Source organism: Glycine soja, chromosome 14, assembly GCF_004193775.1.
Source record: "Glycine soja cultivar W05 chromosome 14, ASM419377v2, whole genome shotgun sequence".
NCBI lineage: Eukaryota > Viridiplantae > Streptophyta > Magnoliopsida > Fabales > Fabaceae > Glycine > Glycine soja.
Genome location: NC_041015.1, coordinates 42,218,507 through 42,236,618, shown reverse-complemented (window position 1 = coordinate 42,236,618; position 18,112 = coordinate 42,218,507). Strand labels below are relative to the sequence as shown.

Below are 18,112 nucleotides of genomic sequence, written 5' to 3'. Positions count from 1 at the left end.
AATTTTTGGAAATAATTTTAAATATTCCGTTGAAGTATGAAAATGGTCATGATTTTCAAATTAATGAGACTATTCCGTTAAGATATGAAGATAATCATAATATTATGTTACTTAACAATCAACTTTAAATATTATACTGCCAATTTAAAAATGAAACAAAAATGTTAGGAAAATTGAAAAAAACCTTTCCATTAATAGGTACTTGTCAATTAATTTTTGCCAATCAATTTTAAATATTTTGTTGGAGTATGAAAATGGTCATGATCTTCAAATTAATGAGACTATTCTGTTAGGATATGAAGATAATGATAATATTATGTTGCTTAGTGTAATATTTGGAGTAAAAATGATAGGTATAGTGTCTTCTTCAACCTTGTCTGCATACAATACTGATTCATGAAAAACAATCAACATGCAATGACATAAACAAAAATGAAACCAAAACAAAAATGGAACCAAAACGAAAACAAAAGTCAAACGGAATATAAAGAAAACAAATAAAGAAAACGAACTTGTAGATAGAGAAACAAAGAAAAGAATCTTGTTTGAGATAAAAATCAGATAAAAATCGAAGGTTTTTGGAGTTAAAAATGGCACCTTTAGTGTCTCCTTCCACCTTCTCTACATACAATAACGATTCATAAAAAATAATTAACATGCAGCGACATAAACAAAAATGGAACTAAAACAAAAATAGTAGTAAAACGGAATATGAAGAGGAATGAAGACTAACGAAAATGGAAGTTGGAGAAACAAAGAAACAAAGAAAACAAAATATGAAGGAAGATGAATGGAGAGGAACGAAAAAGGAAGATGGAGAAACAAAGAAACAAAGAAAACGAACATGTAGACAGAGAAACAAAGGAGACAAACCTTTTGACATAAAAATGAGATAAAAATGGAAGCTTTTTGGAGTAAAAAATGGCAGCTTCAGTGTCTTCTTCCACCTTCTCTGCATACAATAGCAATTCATTAAAAACAATGAACAGGCAGTGAGATAGACGAAAATGGAACCAAAACAAAAATAGAAATAAAACAGAATATGAATATGAAGAGGAATGGAGAGGAACGAAAATGGAAGATGGAGAGGATGTAAAAAATCAGCAACAACTCTTTGTAACAAAAATGATAAAAGATAATTTTTTTAAAAAAAACAAAAAAGAATTAGAAGAGAAACAAAAAGAAATCAGCAACAATTCTTGTAGCAAAAATGGGAGAAGATAATTTTTTGAAAAAAGGAAATTACGAACAAAATGACACATTTGTTCTTCAACATAGAACCTCTACTCATGTAGAAAACAAAATAAAGGTAGAACACCCCCAAAAATTAAATCCTTTGTGTTTACAAACTTGAACCCATGAAGCTTTTTAGATAAAAATCGCAACTTTAATGTGTTTTCCCACCTTCTCTGCATACAACATGCCAAAAGAACACAAAAAAATTTAAACTTTTGTATTGGGAGTAGTCAGAAAACAAAATAAAGGCAGAAGACCACAAAAAATTTAAGCTTTTGTGCCTTCAAACCTACATTTTAAAAAACCGAAAAAGAATTAGAAGAGAAACAAAAAGAAATCAACAACAACTCTTGTAGCAAAAATGGGAGAAGATAATTTTTTGAATAAAAGAAATTACGAAAAAAATGACACATTTGTTCTTCAACACAGAACCTGTACTCATGTAGAAAACAAAATAAAGGCAAAACACCCCCAACAATTAAAGCCTTTGTGTTTACGAACCTGAACCCATGAAGTTTTTGAGATAAAAATCGCAACTTTAATGTGTTTTTCCACCTTCTCTACATACAACATGCCAAAAGAACACAAAAAAATTTAAACTTTTGTATTGGGAGAAGTCAGAAAACAAAATAAAGGCAGAACACCACAAAAAATTTAAGCTTTTGTGCCTACGAACCTGCATTTTAAAAAAACAAAAAAGAATTAGAAGGGAAGCAAAAAAAAATCAACAACAACTCTTGTTACAAAAATGGGAGAAGATAAATTTTTTAAAAAAGGAAATTACGAAAAAGATGACACATTTTTTGTTCAACACAGAACCTGTACTCATATAGAAAACAAAATAAAGGCAGAACACCCCCAAAAATTAAAGCCTTTGGGTTTACGAACCTGAACCCATGAAGTTTTTGAGATAAAAATTGCAACTTTAATGTGTTTTTCTACCTTCTCTGCATACAACATGCCAAAAGAACACAAAAAAATTTAAACTTTTGTATTGGGAGAAGTTAGAAAAAAAAATAAAGGCAGAACACTACAAAAAATTTAAGTTTTTGTGTCTATGAACCTACATTTTAAAAAATGAAAAAGAATTAGAAGAGAAACAAAAAGAAATCAGCAACAACTCTTGTAGCAAAAATGACAGGAAATAATTTTCTTTTGAAAAAACGAAAAAGAACAGTAATCTCAAGTCCTATTGTTGCAACCCTTGCATGGGCAAAGCGCCGTAACCTTCAACACCACCGTTAGCCTGTCCAAAAAATCAAACCACAAAAAATTAGGTAAAAAAAGGAGAAAAAATAGATAAAAATGGAACTTTTATTCTTCAATACCTTTATTCTTTAGTAGCATATCCCTACTCTTCCATGGGCAAAGTCTCGTAACCTTCAGCACCGTCGTTAGATTGTCCTAAAAATCAAAGCACAAAAAATTAGACAAAAAAGGGAAAAAAAATAGAATATTGACGTGAAACAAAATATGGACGGACGCAAAAGAATAAAGGAGAAGAAACAAAAACGGGATGGATGCAAAAGAATAAAGGAGGAGAAACAAAAGCGGAGAAGAAAAAAAGGAGAAGTTGAGGAAGAGAAAAAAGGGGAAACTGAATATTGATAGAGAAGAAAAGAGAAGAAGTTGAGGAAGAGAATCTGGATGGACGCAACAAAAATGGAAGAGAGAGAAGAAAGTTCTGGAATTAAAGAGAATTAAATGGTGAGGTGAAATCCGGCAATTAGAAAGTGACATGTGGGTGGTTGTGGAAATAAGGAATTGCAACAGCTGACACAAAGAAGAGAGGAGGGGCCTTGTAAAACACAAACCTTCAGAAAAGGATGAAGCCTTCACGCGGCAATGAACAAAGAAGTATAAAAGAAGGGTTTTTTATTGGACAGGTGGCAACACACGAACTGAAGAGCAAAGAAGCATAAAAGAGGGTTTATTATTGGACAGGTGGCAACACACAGCAATGAGCAAAGAAGCATAAAAGAAGGTTTATAATTGGACAGGTGTCAACATGACAGAGCTCCGACAGTGGACAAGTGTCAACAGGACAGAGAAAAAGGTAGTCAGGGCCTTGTTTGTATAAATAGATAGATATGTAATCTTAGGCAAACATAATATGTACCAATCACATATTTTAAATATTTCTAGGAATATTAAAAAGATTCTCACCCAATTATAGTAGTTAACTAAACACATTTTTCTTGAAATACCCGAAAAATGTCATTTCCATCTAACAATTCCCATGAATAATATTCTTAGAAATTTAATAAGATTCCATGAAATAAACATGTTAAATTTTAAATAAAGAATTTTCATACAACTCTTTTCTGTAATCATTTCTATCCATCTATCTATGTTATTTTTTGTAAAGTACATCTTTGCAATAATTTAAAATTTTAAAATTAACATGCACACATTTTATTAATTTATATCAAATTTAAAGAGTATTAACAAAAACAAAAATGTTTAGAATTATGGAAAATATGCATAATTAATTTATATATAACATTTTAAAATGTTTATTAAAAGGGAAAAAAGATTATTAAACTTTTTACATAATTAACTCAAAAATTAATTTTGAAGAAAAAAAACATTGACATTCTTTAAATGAAAATATGTAAAGAAATTAAATTACTCCAAAAAATTATACTTTGATTAATTATCAATATATTATTACAAAAGAAGATTTTGGCACGAAGGTAAATGTGACCTGACAACATAATTTTTTTTTGCTAAAATATGGATGATTTTTATTTATTTTTGTGTGTGTACATGTTGATCACCTCTTGCACGCCTAATTCTTTGATAATTTTTTAATTCTGTTATTAGTTCTTCTATTTTTATTTTTTTATAGAGGAAGGAAGATAAAGACAAAAACTAAAAGCATAGTCAAATCAAAAGTGGCATTTAACCTAACATATATATAACTCAACTTTATGAAAAAAAAATAAATTAATTAAAAAAGTTAGGGGCCGGGACCAAGGTCCCCCAAGTCAAAGTATAGGTTGGCACTGTTCCTTAGTGAATATAATAGTTAAAAAAGGATATATTTATGTAATTATACGAAATTTATTGAGTATTGTTGTAATTTGTTCTTATGTTTCAAGAAAAAAATTAATTGTTAACCGGGAAAAAATTGTTTAAAGTAAAAAAGTGTTGTGTTAAGTAAATTGTATAATAACAAATCAGGACAAACAGTTTCTTGTCATCTTTATTTACTTCAAAAACATAAAATCCAACATTAGCTACAGCTCTTAATTAATCTACTTCCCACAAGCCACACTTTTATTCGATAAATTAAATAACAAAACAGAGAAAACCATTAGCTATTATTTCGTAGTGCCCACTTCATTCAGTGAGGGATTTTATTGAGCTTACAGTAAGCATAATCCTTGTATATCTTGGTCTTGTATTTTGATGGATTGTCTTGGTTAACCAACTTTGGGTGAGGACCAACTTCGTGCTCTTTTTTGGGCTTTATGAACACTGGCCACGACATTCTTGTCTCGTATTTGTTCACTGTTGTTCTGTGAAAAACTGCCTTATATTTTCCATTGCTCCGTATCTATAGCACCATAAAAATAAAGTAAATATATATCATTAGTTTCTCATCCAAATAAAGTAAAGATTAATTTCAAATGATATCTTGTTTTCATAGACTTAGAACATATTTGTTAAACCTTAAAAGAAAGGAACATTTTCTTCATGAATTATATCTTGTTTAGAGAAACTTCTCGATAAGTATTTATAAATTAAAATAAATGAAAAATGTTTTTTGAGTCTCTCTAGGTGAATCTGTTGGGGAGCATGCGTACTTTCTTGTATCGGTATCACACTGGTTATGATGCATTTTGATTTTATTGGTGGACTGAAATGATCAATAATCAACGTCCGTGGGAAGGGTAACCAGAGACTGCTTTCAATTGCTTTTGTAATGTTCCCTTGGTACCACTGGTACCTCTTCTTTTCTATATATATATATATATATATATATATATATATATATATATATTGGCTGATTAAAAAAACTTTTATATTGATGAATTTAGTCTTTTAGACTTAAAAAAACATCTGAATGTAATTCCTCCTAATTTTTATAAAACATAATAAATTCTAAGAGAAAAGGACAAAAATGTTTAATGACCAAATTCATGAACATGAAAATACAGAGACCTTACTTTAACTAGGTTTGATAAAAAATATAAAAACTAAAAAACACAATTTTTCCCCAAAATAAATTTCTCCCATAAGTTTAAATTAACTAATTATACATAAGTTAAAGGATAGAAACTCTCTTAAATCGAGAGCTAATTTTAATTCATAGCTATACCAATTTAAATTTATAAGAAAAAATTTATCCAAATATAACTATAGCATCTAAGCAAGATATACCTCCATTTGGTCGCCAATATGAATAACGAGGGCATTGGGGACATACTTAACATTGTACCATGCAATGACCATCCCTACAAACTTGAAGACCTTGCACCTCGTTGGGCACCAGAATTGTCAGGTAGGACATGTCTGTGAGTGTTGGCACACCCAAGACCAGATTAGGACATGGACAAGGTGGGTAATAATTGATTTTTAATAGATAATGCATTTCATCTCCATTTGTAACCTTCTTTAGCTGATTCTCTTCAAGACTATTAGGAATGAAAGAAATGAAAGATAGATGAAAAGTAGTTTTAGGATTCATTCAATTCATTCATTGATCAAAGTATTACAAAGTTGATGTATTTATACAAAGATAGAAAATAACTAACTTGAGTAATCAACACTAACTTACTTAAATAACTTACTCAAATAACTTATAGTAACTAACTAAATTAATAGTAGTTAGGAATGTGATAACTCACTCCCAGTTTGTTGTTTGTGTTTGGATCCTGTGATGATCTTGAACTTTGTGTTTGGGGGAGCAGATGAATAGGTGAATGACTATGAAGAACCTCATGCTAGAGGACACGGGAACACAACGCTCTGATAGGATGTGACATTAGGATATAGGTTCTATATTAATTGTATGAAGCTTAGACGACCTTGTTTGAGCCGAGATGACTTTATTATTTGTTTGGACAAGTTTGAATATGATGTTGAAGAAAGTGAATGTGAGCCTTTTACCCCTTTGAAAGGCTTGTATTTAAAAATGTTTTGAAAATACTTTTAATTAATATTTGAATTTTTATTTCTTTATTAGTATATATGTGAGGGGTAGATGGTGTCACAGGGTGGCCTACCCAGTTATATAAGAACTTAATCATCAATGGCATCCATGGCCATGAGAGAAAAAAAGAACCAACCAGGCATCCGAAAGGTCCCCTTAAAAAAATGATGCATAAGGGGGTGGTCTACCCAGTTATATAAGAACTTAATCATCAATGGCATCCATGGCCATGAAAGAAAAAAAACCAATCAGGCATCCGAAAAGGTCCCATTAAAAAATGATTTATAAGGGGGTGGCCTACCCAGTTATTTAAGAATTGAATCATCCTCATGAACCACCCGATGTGGGACTCGCAACACGCTCCCTCGAGTCAGGGCTTGGCGTCACAAAGTGAGGGCTAGCAGCACTATCCACACCACTGGACAGAACCATAAATAGCTTCAATAGGAAGCAAGAAACACAGAAGCAAAAACTTCTGATACCATATTAGGAATGAAAGAAATGGAAGATAGATGAAAAGTAGTTTTAGGATTCATTCAATTCATTCATTGATCAAAGTATTACAAAGTTGATGTATTTATACAAAAATAAAAAATAACTAACTTGAGTAACCAACACTAACTTACTCAAATAACTTCTAGTAACTATAACTTGAGTAACCAACTAATTTACTCAAATAACTTCTAGTAACTAACTTAATTAATTTTATGTCTAATAAAGACCCAACCCTATTGACATACTTTTGAACAATTTATCCACCACCCCTCGTAGGTACCTGCAATATTCCTCATTCACTTCCCTGCCAGAAAATTAACTATGTTATTGTTCAAATTCAATATTTCTTTGGGCAAAATTTCATTGACAAAACACATCTCAATCGACATGAGCTACCAAAATGATTAAGTAGTCGCACCATCGTTGGTCCATGATTCTAACTAAGATATCTCATGTGAATTATAAGATGTTAAGTTAATTTTTATTAGATGTAACATGTTTTCAGTAGCTTTGAAGATGAAAACTATTATCTTCAACATTACTATATAAATTAATGACTTTGATATAATTGGGTATATCAAATGTTAAAATCATGAAAACATGTCTGATTAAATGTTAATGAGTTCATTCATTTTAAGTGAAATTATATTTTGTATAATTTATAAAATGATTAGGTTCGACACTTTTCAATATGAAGTTGCTCACAAAGTATACATTTATATATTGTGATATATTTATTTAGATGTTTAGAAATTCAAAAATTAATCTCATGTCTTTTTATGTGAATATTTATTAAATATCTAAGGTGATATTTAAATTGATCTATAATTCTTTGTTGGTACTGATTTGTGAAACATCACATATATTGATATGTGTCAATTTTGATCGGTGATTTCTTTTCATGATTGTTATTATATTATATGATTGCAATATATGGAGATATATTGTAGCATATAATTTATATGATTGCACCAAAAATTTTGATTATTGTGATAAAAGTCAATAATATATGATATTATGTTGACCATATGATGTATCCTTCTGATTATATACTTTTGTCTAGAGAGATTTGAGTTATTGAATAGATTGTTATATTACATTGATAATATATGCAAAATATTTTATTATATCATTATATACATATAATATATATCTGATATATTATATGATTGCAATATACAGAGATATATTGTTATATAATTTATAGGATTGTACCAATATTTTTATTATTGTGATAAAAGTTAATAATATGTGATATTAGGTATCTTTTTTATTAATTTTTTTTTGCATGGAGATAATTAATTTATTGAATAGAAACAAAAATGATTTTATTTTTAATATGTTAATAGTTGGCAAATAAAAATATAAAAGAGATTTTCTTTTAAATTTAAATATGTTAATAGTTAGCATACAAAAACAAAAATGGATTTTGTTTTTAAATATGCTAAAATTGATAGATTAAAAAAATAATTATTTTGTTTTAAATTTAAATATGTTAATAACTAGCAAATAGAAACAAAAAATGAATTTTTTTTTAAATTTAAACATTAGATAAAAACAAGAGAGAGAATGCATCTTGAGTTTTCTTCGGATGGTTAGAAAAAGAAGTTTCCTACATGTGCTATAAGAAGAACCTTAGATTGTCCATTGAAAAACACACAATTACTTCTTCTCTTGTTATTCTCTCAAAACGGAAGCACAAAAAAATTTTAAGTTTTGTTTTTCTTTGTTCCGCTTGTCAAAGAAGTTGACAATAAAAGTTAATTCAATTCCAAACAACTAACATAAAAATAAGATTTCTAATTAAAATGATTTAATTCAAGTTGTATCTTGTCAATGACTATAAAATTTTTATTTTAGGAGCAAAATTTTGTTTCTCCACATGTTGTTTATAATCTTTATGGAAATACATATGATGATATGTGTTTTATTATATGGTGATATATTATCTAGTTTGTTTTATGTATTAAATTGTTTGATTGCAAGGAATGACCATAATATCAAGAAACTTATGGTTTTGAAAATAAATTGGAACATATGATGCAAACTATTTTGATTTGTTTGATTACAAGGAATAACTTGACTAACAAGAGACTTGTAATTTGAAAAATAAATTGGAGCATGTGACAAAAAATAATTTTTTATTAAAAGGAATGACTTGACAATCACGAGACTTGTAGCTTAAAATAAAAACATGTGATGCAAGTTATTTATTTAATTAATAACAAGGAACGACCTGACAATCAGGGGACTTATAATTGATTAATATAGCATGATATGTGGACTTCAGAATTATTTTTTATACTAAACATTTGAACTACCCGAGAGAGTATTAAATTTAATTTGTAGATACCAATAGGATTGACCTGACAACCAAATACTTATTTGGTATGATTGTCTTTCTTTCAACATGTATGTGATACATCATGCCTTAGAAAAATATATGTGATATATTATGCCTTAGAATATGTTTGAGAAATTATTGACAACCAAGTGACTCATTCATAGTTTTAACGAATTTCCCACATGAAGAAATATTGAAACAAAATTGGTTTGATCCAATTATGATGATTAGTATTGTTACCTAAGAATTGTTCTCATGCATAAGATGCTTAATATGCTAATTTACTATGAGAATCAAGTTACCTATGATCTTCTAGTAAGTTTATGTGCATATATGCTTTAGAAGGAGTAACTTATTTGCCAAATAAAGTTTCTACAAAATTAGTATCTACAACTCCATATGTGATATGGAAAGGACTAAAATGAATCTCAAACACAACAAGGCTTGGGATTGTCCCACTTACATTAAGAGATTGCAAATAAACAAACTTGAGACAATGTCTGAGAAATGTAGATTCATTGGGTATCCCAAAGAAATTATGGGATATTGTTTAAATCAACCTTCTAACCATAAAATGTGTGGCAAAAGGAGGTTTATTTTTCTAAAAAAAAAAAAGAAATTCCTTGCAGGAGGAAGTCATGGTAAATAAATTGAGCTTGATGAAACTCAATTAACCAATGAAACAACTCAGGACTATGAGATGGAAACTGAGATATATTTCTTTAATGTTCTAAAGTTACCACAAAGGTCACCACCTCCAATAATTGTGGTTCAAGAGCTAGCTATAGTTCAAGATCAGGTTAATGAACCAATCTTAGAGCCAATTCAACACCCTATGAACCCAATGCATGAGCCTTCTAGAAAATCTACTCGAGTGCACCATGCACCTGATAGATTAAACTTGATAGTCCTAGATGACACATCAAATGAGGTTTATCATTATGATGATGATCCAAGAAGCTATGAAGAGACTATGCAAAGCTTGGATTGGAAGAAATGACAAGAAACTATGGAATCTGAAATAGAATCAATGAAGATCAACAAAGTGTGGACTTTAGCTGAAGCTTCAAAGGATATAAAACCAATTAGTTGTAAATGGGTTTACAAGAAAAGGATTGGAGTAGATTGGAAGGTTGAAACATACAAAGTTTGCCTTGTTGCCAAGGAATATTGTCAAAAGGAAGTTATAGATTATGACGAAACATTTCTCTCGTGGCAATACTCAAATCAATTCGGATTCTTTTTGCTATAGTAGCATAATATGATCATGAAATATGAAATGGATGTGGAAAATGAATTTCCTTAATGGTGAGCTAAAAGAAGATGTGTATATGGCACAACCTGAGGGATTCACATCCTTGTCTAATCATAATAAAGTCTACAAGTTTCAACGATTCATTTATGGATTGAAACACGTGTGTAGAAGTTGAAGCATTCATTTTAAAAAGATAATTGAATGGTTCAATCTTGTTAGCTATGAAGAAGAACTTTGTGACTACAAAAAGGTCAGTAGGAGCATTACATTTATATGTAGATGACATATAAAATAATACACAATACAAGGAAGAAAGATTTGGTTACTAATATAATATCCATGAAACATTTGGCAAAAATAACCTACATTTTAGAAATAAAGATTTATTGAGATAGATCTAGAAGGTTGCTTGGTGTCTCCCATTCTAGGTACATTAATACCATCCTAAAGAGGTATAACATGAAAACTCCAAAAGTGACTATTTGGCAATAAGAATTGGAGTTACTCTCAGTATGGAGGATTATCCTAAAACTCATAAAGTGAGAGAGTACATAACTAGAATACCATATGCTAGCATAGTGGGAGCTATTGTATATGACATGATTTTTGCATGTTCTAATATCATTTATGCACTAGGTGTAACAAGTTGATATTAAGAAAGTCTTGGTGGCGAGAATTAAAAGTGGGTAAGACTATTCTTAAGTATTTAAGAAGAACTAAAAATTGTGCCTCATTATGGAGACTCAAAATTAAAAACTAAAGTAGTTCGATGAGCATAAGTTGGAATTAGTAATGAAATACATGAGTGATTGACTCTAGTGCAAGTTGGAGATTGTTGGGAATAAATATGTATGCCTAAGACCCAATCCATCATCAATTTTAATAAAGAGTTGTTTTTTTTATTTTATTATCATATTTATTGTCTTATTAAATCGTTAATTTGACAAGTCTTTGATTAAAATTAGAGACTTGTTATCATAATAGAGATTATGATAATGAGAAATAATTCCCTTATAAATTTAATTTAAATTATTCTTGATTGTAGGATTATTATGAATAGAACATCAATAATCCAGACAGATCAATATATATGTAATGATCTTTATTGGATAAAGATTAATAGATATCATTTATTAAAATGCATCTATAGATGATGTATATGTGGATGTCATCATTGAACTAACTCAATTGAGAATTTCTAATAGTTAATATTACCTTTATATGTCAATAGGAAGTTCTCAAGAAAAAATATAATAATTTTCTTTGACTTGAGATTATCATAGTAATTAACAAGCTATTTGTTGTATTTTAATTTCGGACACCTAATGTCTTAGGACACTGGTTAAATGAATATTGGATATGATTAAATACTTGTAGAATTAATGATTAATCAAGAAGAAATCCATCAACTCTAGGTAATGAGTTTGAGGTCTATAATAGAATTAAGACCTTGGTCAAAACAATTGAAGGAAAGAAGAAAATAGTTTCTTAAGTCATTCATTGATTAAATGTGTTAGCTTATTAGAGTTTGACAATAATACTATACTCTAGAGTTGAGCTATAAATGATGGAAGAAAATATTACATTATTCTTCTATTGGTTCTTGAAGGTAAAAGATGTTATTTCATGTTATCCGGACGTTAAGGAGTGTTATTAGACGTCTACCTTGATTAGTAAATTAATTATGATTAATTTACTACCTATTAAACCTACTGGGTCACACACAAACGAGTGTTTCAATCTTTGCAAAAGAAAATAATTTATTTGATAATTAAATTAGAGAATTTAATTTAATCAAATAAATATTTTAGTTGAATATTATGATATTTTTTGCTAGCACCAAGAATATAATTAATATAAAAAGGAGAATATTATTTTATACATGTAGAAGTTGACCATAAAATAATAATAATATTCTATTGCTACATATCATGAATGTGAATTATCTTTGTCTTATATCATGAAACTTCTTAAAATAAAAGATACGTGATAATTTTATTTTTATAAAGATAAAGATATATGAAATTATTTTGAATCTTTTCTTTTTTTTCTTTAAAAAATGGCTCAAATCATATCTCTCTAACATTATAAATAGAAGCATGTACCTAAGACAAAGTGGACTAGACACAAACTAGAAAAATTCAAGCCTAGTTTTAGACTTAAACAATAGAGGAGACCTCAACAATAGAAAAAAGGATATGCTCTTTAGAGTTGCACTCATCAAAGAGTTGATAGTAGAGATTTGTTTCGGTGTGGATTCACGTAGAGTCTTCACACTATTGAAGAAAAATTTTGTTGCTTCAAGAACACACATTCGGGCATACAATCCTATATTTCTCTATTTATTATAGTCGAATATTTTTGAATGTAAAATAAATCATAATTTTACGCTGCAAAGTGTTGGAAACACTTCCATGTAACTATCATAAATCACTTTATGCTTCCGCTAGAAATTAAAATGGTCTATTTTCATTGCTTCTAAAACTTAGCTCATAAGATAAGAATTATTTCTTATTTATATACATTATTTTGGTTATGTAAAATCTTTAAGGGTATGTGTATTTTACGAAACTTTATTGGAACCCAGAAATGTAGAAATGAAAATATACATTCTTATATTTGTTAGGAAGTAATAAAAAAATATTTCTAGGTACATAATTTATTCCTAAAAATTTATATTACACATGTTTCTCCATTTTCTTATTCTCATGGAAAAGGAATGAGAATCATGTATCTCCATGGAAATGTTTAAAATAATTTATTATTTTTGTTTTATTTTACCTTATTTATTTATTTATTTATTTAATATTTGTGTTTTTGAATTAAAATAAATTTAATAACATTCCTAAGAATTAGAAGTATTTATGAAACATCTTTGATGAGAATAACATTTGCATGAATATTATTTTCAAAAATATAATCAAATCCGTAAAACAAATGTTTCTCAATAACTTTTTTTTTAATAAAAAGTAACACACTATTAAAATGTTTTTTTAATTAAAAAACATTTTTTATTTTTTATTAGTGGGTTTTCTTGCTTAAATAATATTTTTCTATTGAAATAATAATAATACACGCACAAAGAGAGCGTTTAAGTTCAGTTTCATAAGGTTCATGCTTTAAGTGCGTCGACAAAATTTAAATGAATTTATTTAACTATTTTTTGTTTTTCAGTTAAATTAAGACTTTATCCCGATAACATACGAATTATTGAAATAAAGGCTCTTTTTTTTTTTTATTAATAGATAACACTTTAAGATTTGTCCTAAGATCTCGATGGAAAGAGTAGGGGTGGGTAAGCGGGCCGACCCGCCCCGCGTAAGGCCCGTCCGCATAAGTCCGCATTGGCAGCGGATCGGGTCAGTCCGTCCCGCTTCTTACACAAACCAAATAAATTGGTTCGTCCCCGCCCTGCAGACCCCACGGGCCAAACGGGCTGGTCCGCAGGCCTAATTTTAAGAGAATTTCAATTTTAATAAAAATATATTGAAATATCTTTAAAAATATTTATTTAACAATTATTTTTGGCTTAAATGATAAGAAATGATATTTTTATTATTTATGGTTTGCAGATATGAAAAGGATAGATAAAAAGAGAAAAAGATTGAAAAAATATCAAAAGGAAGATTTTTAGCACGTTATCACTTATCTTTTTATCTTAATCTTTTATTTCTATTATCTTTTATTTATCTTTATCATCTTTTAATTTAAATCTTTTATTTTTATCTTTAAATCTTTATCTTATCTAATATATTTCTTTATCTGTTGTTTTAAAAGAAAAATTTAAAATAAAAAAGAGAAAATCAAACCTAGTTAATTGGGTCAAGGTCAAATAAATCAAACCTAATGCGGAATGCGGACAACCCGCGGGCCAAACCCGCATAGTCCACGGGTTAGGTAGGGCGGGCAAAAAATATGACATAACCAAGGACCGTTTAAAAAAATTGATCCGTAACCCGCGCGGACCGTGGGCTCCGCGGGTCAGTTCATGGACCTGGACCCATTTACCCACTCCTAGGAAAGAGAAAGGTAGTGTTCAAGCTCTCATTCTCTTATTATCTTATTAGTTAAAATTTATTAAAATCAATAAAATTAATAGAAATTCATTAAATTGAATGTCAGACTTACTAAAATTTTAATTTTTTCCATAAATTTTATCAACGAAAAAAGGTGTTCAAAAGAAAATGTGAGAGATGATGATATTGCTATTGTTTAAACTAACCTGTAAGAAGGGGGGTTCTTAGGCCAGTAACGGTAGTCAATGGAGGAAGGTGGCCACACAGTGTGGAACAAATGATCCACCCACCCTTTCTTGCCATTCACCTCTTTCTGAAGCTTTGTGCCATACCCTTCAATAGAATCAGAACCAGCAGGTTTAGCAATCAACTCTTTTTCCTCTTGTGGCAACTCAAAGAACTCTTTGCCCACATTTTGCAACTTTCTAATCACATCACTGGGAATCTCATGGTTCACAATTTGGAACATGCCCTAGTCCTGACTTGCCTCCAAAATCTCATGCATCACTTTCCCTTCATCTGGGCCACTAAAGTCAATAATTGGCACCTCAAGGTTCACCCCTTGAACAGTTGTGATGCCTGGTTGCTCTGTCTCTCCCCTAACAAACATGACTGGGATGGCAGCATCTTTGGATTTGGAAGCTATGGTTTGCACCCTTAGCACCTTCATGTTGCGTTGTGAGTGTGTTGGTTTCTTTATTTTTTCTCACTTTTGTGATAGCTACTATGGGACTTGTTTTGGGTCTTAACTTTACAAGGGAAACTCACTACCTACCAGTTCTCAAATGTTATTGCATTCTTGGGCAATAAATGGATGACTGGGACATAGAAGTGAAACATTAATTGTGGGTGCAATCAATGTAATCCAGGTACGGATTTTGCTTTGCTAGCTAATTTGCACGTAACTGGGATGGTTTTCTCCATTAAAATAAAAAAATGTCTTCCGGGCATTCTAGAGTTATAGTTGAATAATCTTCCAAAAAGAAAAAGGTTATAATTGAATTAAAGTTGGTAAGATATTTTTGGAAATTCAAATATACATTGTATTTTTTTTATTTTAAAGAGATCTTTTTTTAAAAAAATTACTTTAGAACAAATATTTTTAAATTTCCCTAATAGATATTTAACTATCCGCTAGACAACTAACAAGTTGTTAATCTGAATGATAGTAAATTTGATTTCTTTAAATGAGATATTGATTTTGAATCTTATAAATAAAAAAATGTGATTGTGAGAAAATATCTCACTAAAAATGATCAATTAGGTTCTTCAATAATAGTCATTCCTAAGGTTTATAGATACACCATATCAAACTTATGAAAGTGAGCTAATTAAATTTAAATCATATAGCCATACTTAGAGTTAAAATTTAATGCCAAAAAGTCACCAAGATTTTTTTAAAAATTCACATAATATTAAATCTTGACCATCTATATTTGATTATACAATTTACATTTAATCATCTCACTCTCATATATAATCTTGAATGGGTGTGCCTTGTTACATAAATCTCAATTTCGATCAGTTATTTAATCAAAGTATAATGTCTCAAAAAATGTACTGATTAAGAAAATCAAATTTTACTATAAATAAATAAAGCTATTTTTTTAAAAGAAGATTGCATTAATAATATGTGAAAATTCTTTATTACAAACATATCATTTACACTTTTTTTTATCTCTTTCTTTATATTTATAAAGTATGATACCTATATTTTTCTTTTTTAATATTTTCATGTGTCAAGTAACATATGAGAGTCTGTTCATTATTTTTTAATAATATTTTTTATAAACAAAAACTTTTTAACTAGTATCTTTAGTATATTAATTACTATTTGTCTTTTTTAAAATATATAATTTTTAATTAAATAAACAGGAAAAGAAAAAAAAATAGTTATTTATACTCATAAAACAGTTAAACGATTTGTTATTACATTTTTTTTTGTTATTTTCACAAGAAGAAATAAAGTATGTTTTATTTTTTTTCAAATTAAAGGTTAAATTTATATTGAAATTGTGATTTGCAAAAATTACATGTTTAAGTGGAAGAATCTAGTCAATCTAGACTAGTGCAATGCATTGGCTTGCACCAATCCAACATTGCTCAGCTGCTGCTGCAGTATAAACCTTTGATCTTGGCGGTTGTTGAGATGGACGGTCCAAGTTTTGCTGCAGAGTAGTACGATATATTCCAGAAACTGCTTTCTAGAATCGGAAATATTTCTTAAACACCTTATATGTTAATATACGTCTTCGGAAAAAAAAAATAGATGTAACAACTATTTAATATGATAAAAAATATAATTTTTTTTAAAAAAATATCCAATCGAATGTCTAAAATATTAAGATGTTAAAGTATTATTATTCTTCTACGGTATTATTTTTTTTTTGGTAATGTGAGAGAGAAAGAAACAAAAAAGAGAAACCTAAAACCAAATTACAGTCTTAATTAAGGCACAAGCATGGCATCGGCTAGAATCAGATGTTGCATCTGAATCAGCGGCGACTGCATCTCTGTGAACCAAGCTCCTGAACCGGGACCAATCTTAGCTCCCTGAACTGGGACCAATCTTAGCCTGGAAATCAGCACACTGGTTTCCTTCTCTCAGCGAATGAACAAACTTCAATCTCTAATATGTTAGGAATTTTATAATTCCTAATTAATTAAGGTAAGTAATGTATTATATTTATAATTCTTATAATTTATATTAGTTATTTATATTTATGAACTCAATAAAAGTGATCTAATTTGGTGAGTTTATTGGACTATCATAAAAAATTAATATGAATTTGATAAGCGGAAATTAGTTTAGCCCGTTAGGAAATAATGAGAACTCTAACAGGTTAAAACCTAAAGTAAGATTGTGGTCTCCAACACACCAAAGGTCCCAAAAGAAAAATGATGATTTGGTTGAGGAAATATTTCCTCAGACTCATCAATTTCATTGCTTATCATAGATCCAGGTATTTTTCACAACCCCTCTTGATAACCAATGTGTTTCTGGTGTTTATTGATATTTTATTAAGATTCCTAAAATGCCAAACAAGTGGTATCACAACCACCATTATTGTTAGATTATCGAGAATTAAAGTTATTTGGTTTGTGTTATACCTGTATTATTTTGTTAAATGAATCCTAGTTTTATTTTGGGATTTTATCTTTGCAATTATAATTATGATTGTAAGTTTGGAATTTTTTTTTCATTTCAATCACGATATAATAATCATCATATGCGCGTTCATGTTTTGCGTTCGGATTCCATGAGAATTTTTTTTTTCACTCTAGAGTAGTCATCCATTTTTGTTTCTCGTTCACATGTTTGTTTGTTTTTTTTTTATGGCTATTGGTTTTGTTTCCTTATGCATGCCATGAATCCATGCCATGACATGATATACATGTGATACATAATCTTTGGTTTTATTATATCATCATAAGAAAACCCCTATTGCTAATCGTTAAATGCAATTTGACTTTTGCATTTTATTTTTGTTTTCCTTGTTTTTATTTGTGAATTATGTATATTAATTGGTGATTCCCATTATGTTTTGGTGTAAATTCAGAAATTACAAATTCTCAAAATTATTCTTTTTTTATGTCTGGTAATT

General features: G+C 29.1%; 1 long non-coding RNA gene and 1 pseudogene across 1 annotated transcript; both read right to left on the bottom strand.

Annotated features, from left to right (window-relative positions):
- Positions 1 to 521: 521 nt before the first annotated feature.
- LOC114384226 lies at positions 522 to 1,912 on the bottom strand. The gene is made up of 2 exons (XR_003660613.1): positions 1,738 to 1,912; positions 522 to 952 (listed from the first exon to the last, which is right to left on the bottom strand). It is a non-coding gene; the product is annotated as an uncharacterized LOC114384226 (long non-coding RNA).
- A 2,621-nt stretch (positions 1,913 to 4,533) lies between these two features.
- Positions 4,534 to 15,269, bottom strand: LOC114383141 (annotated as a pseudogene).
- Between the last annotated feature and the right edge of the window lie 2,843 nt (positions 15,270 to 18,112).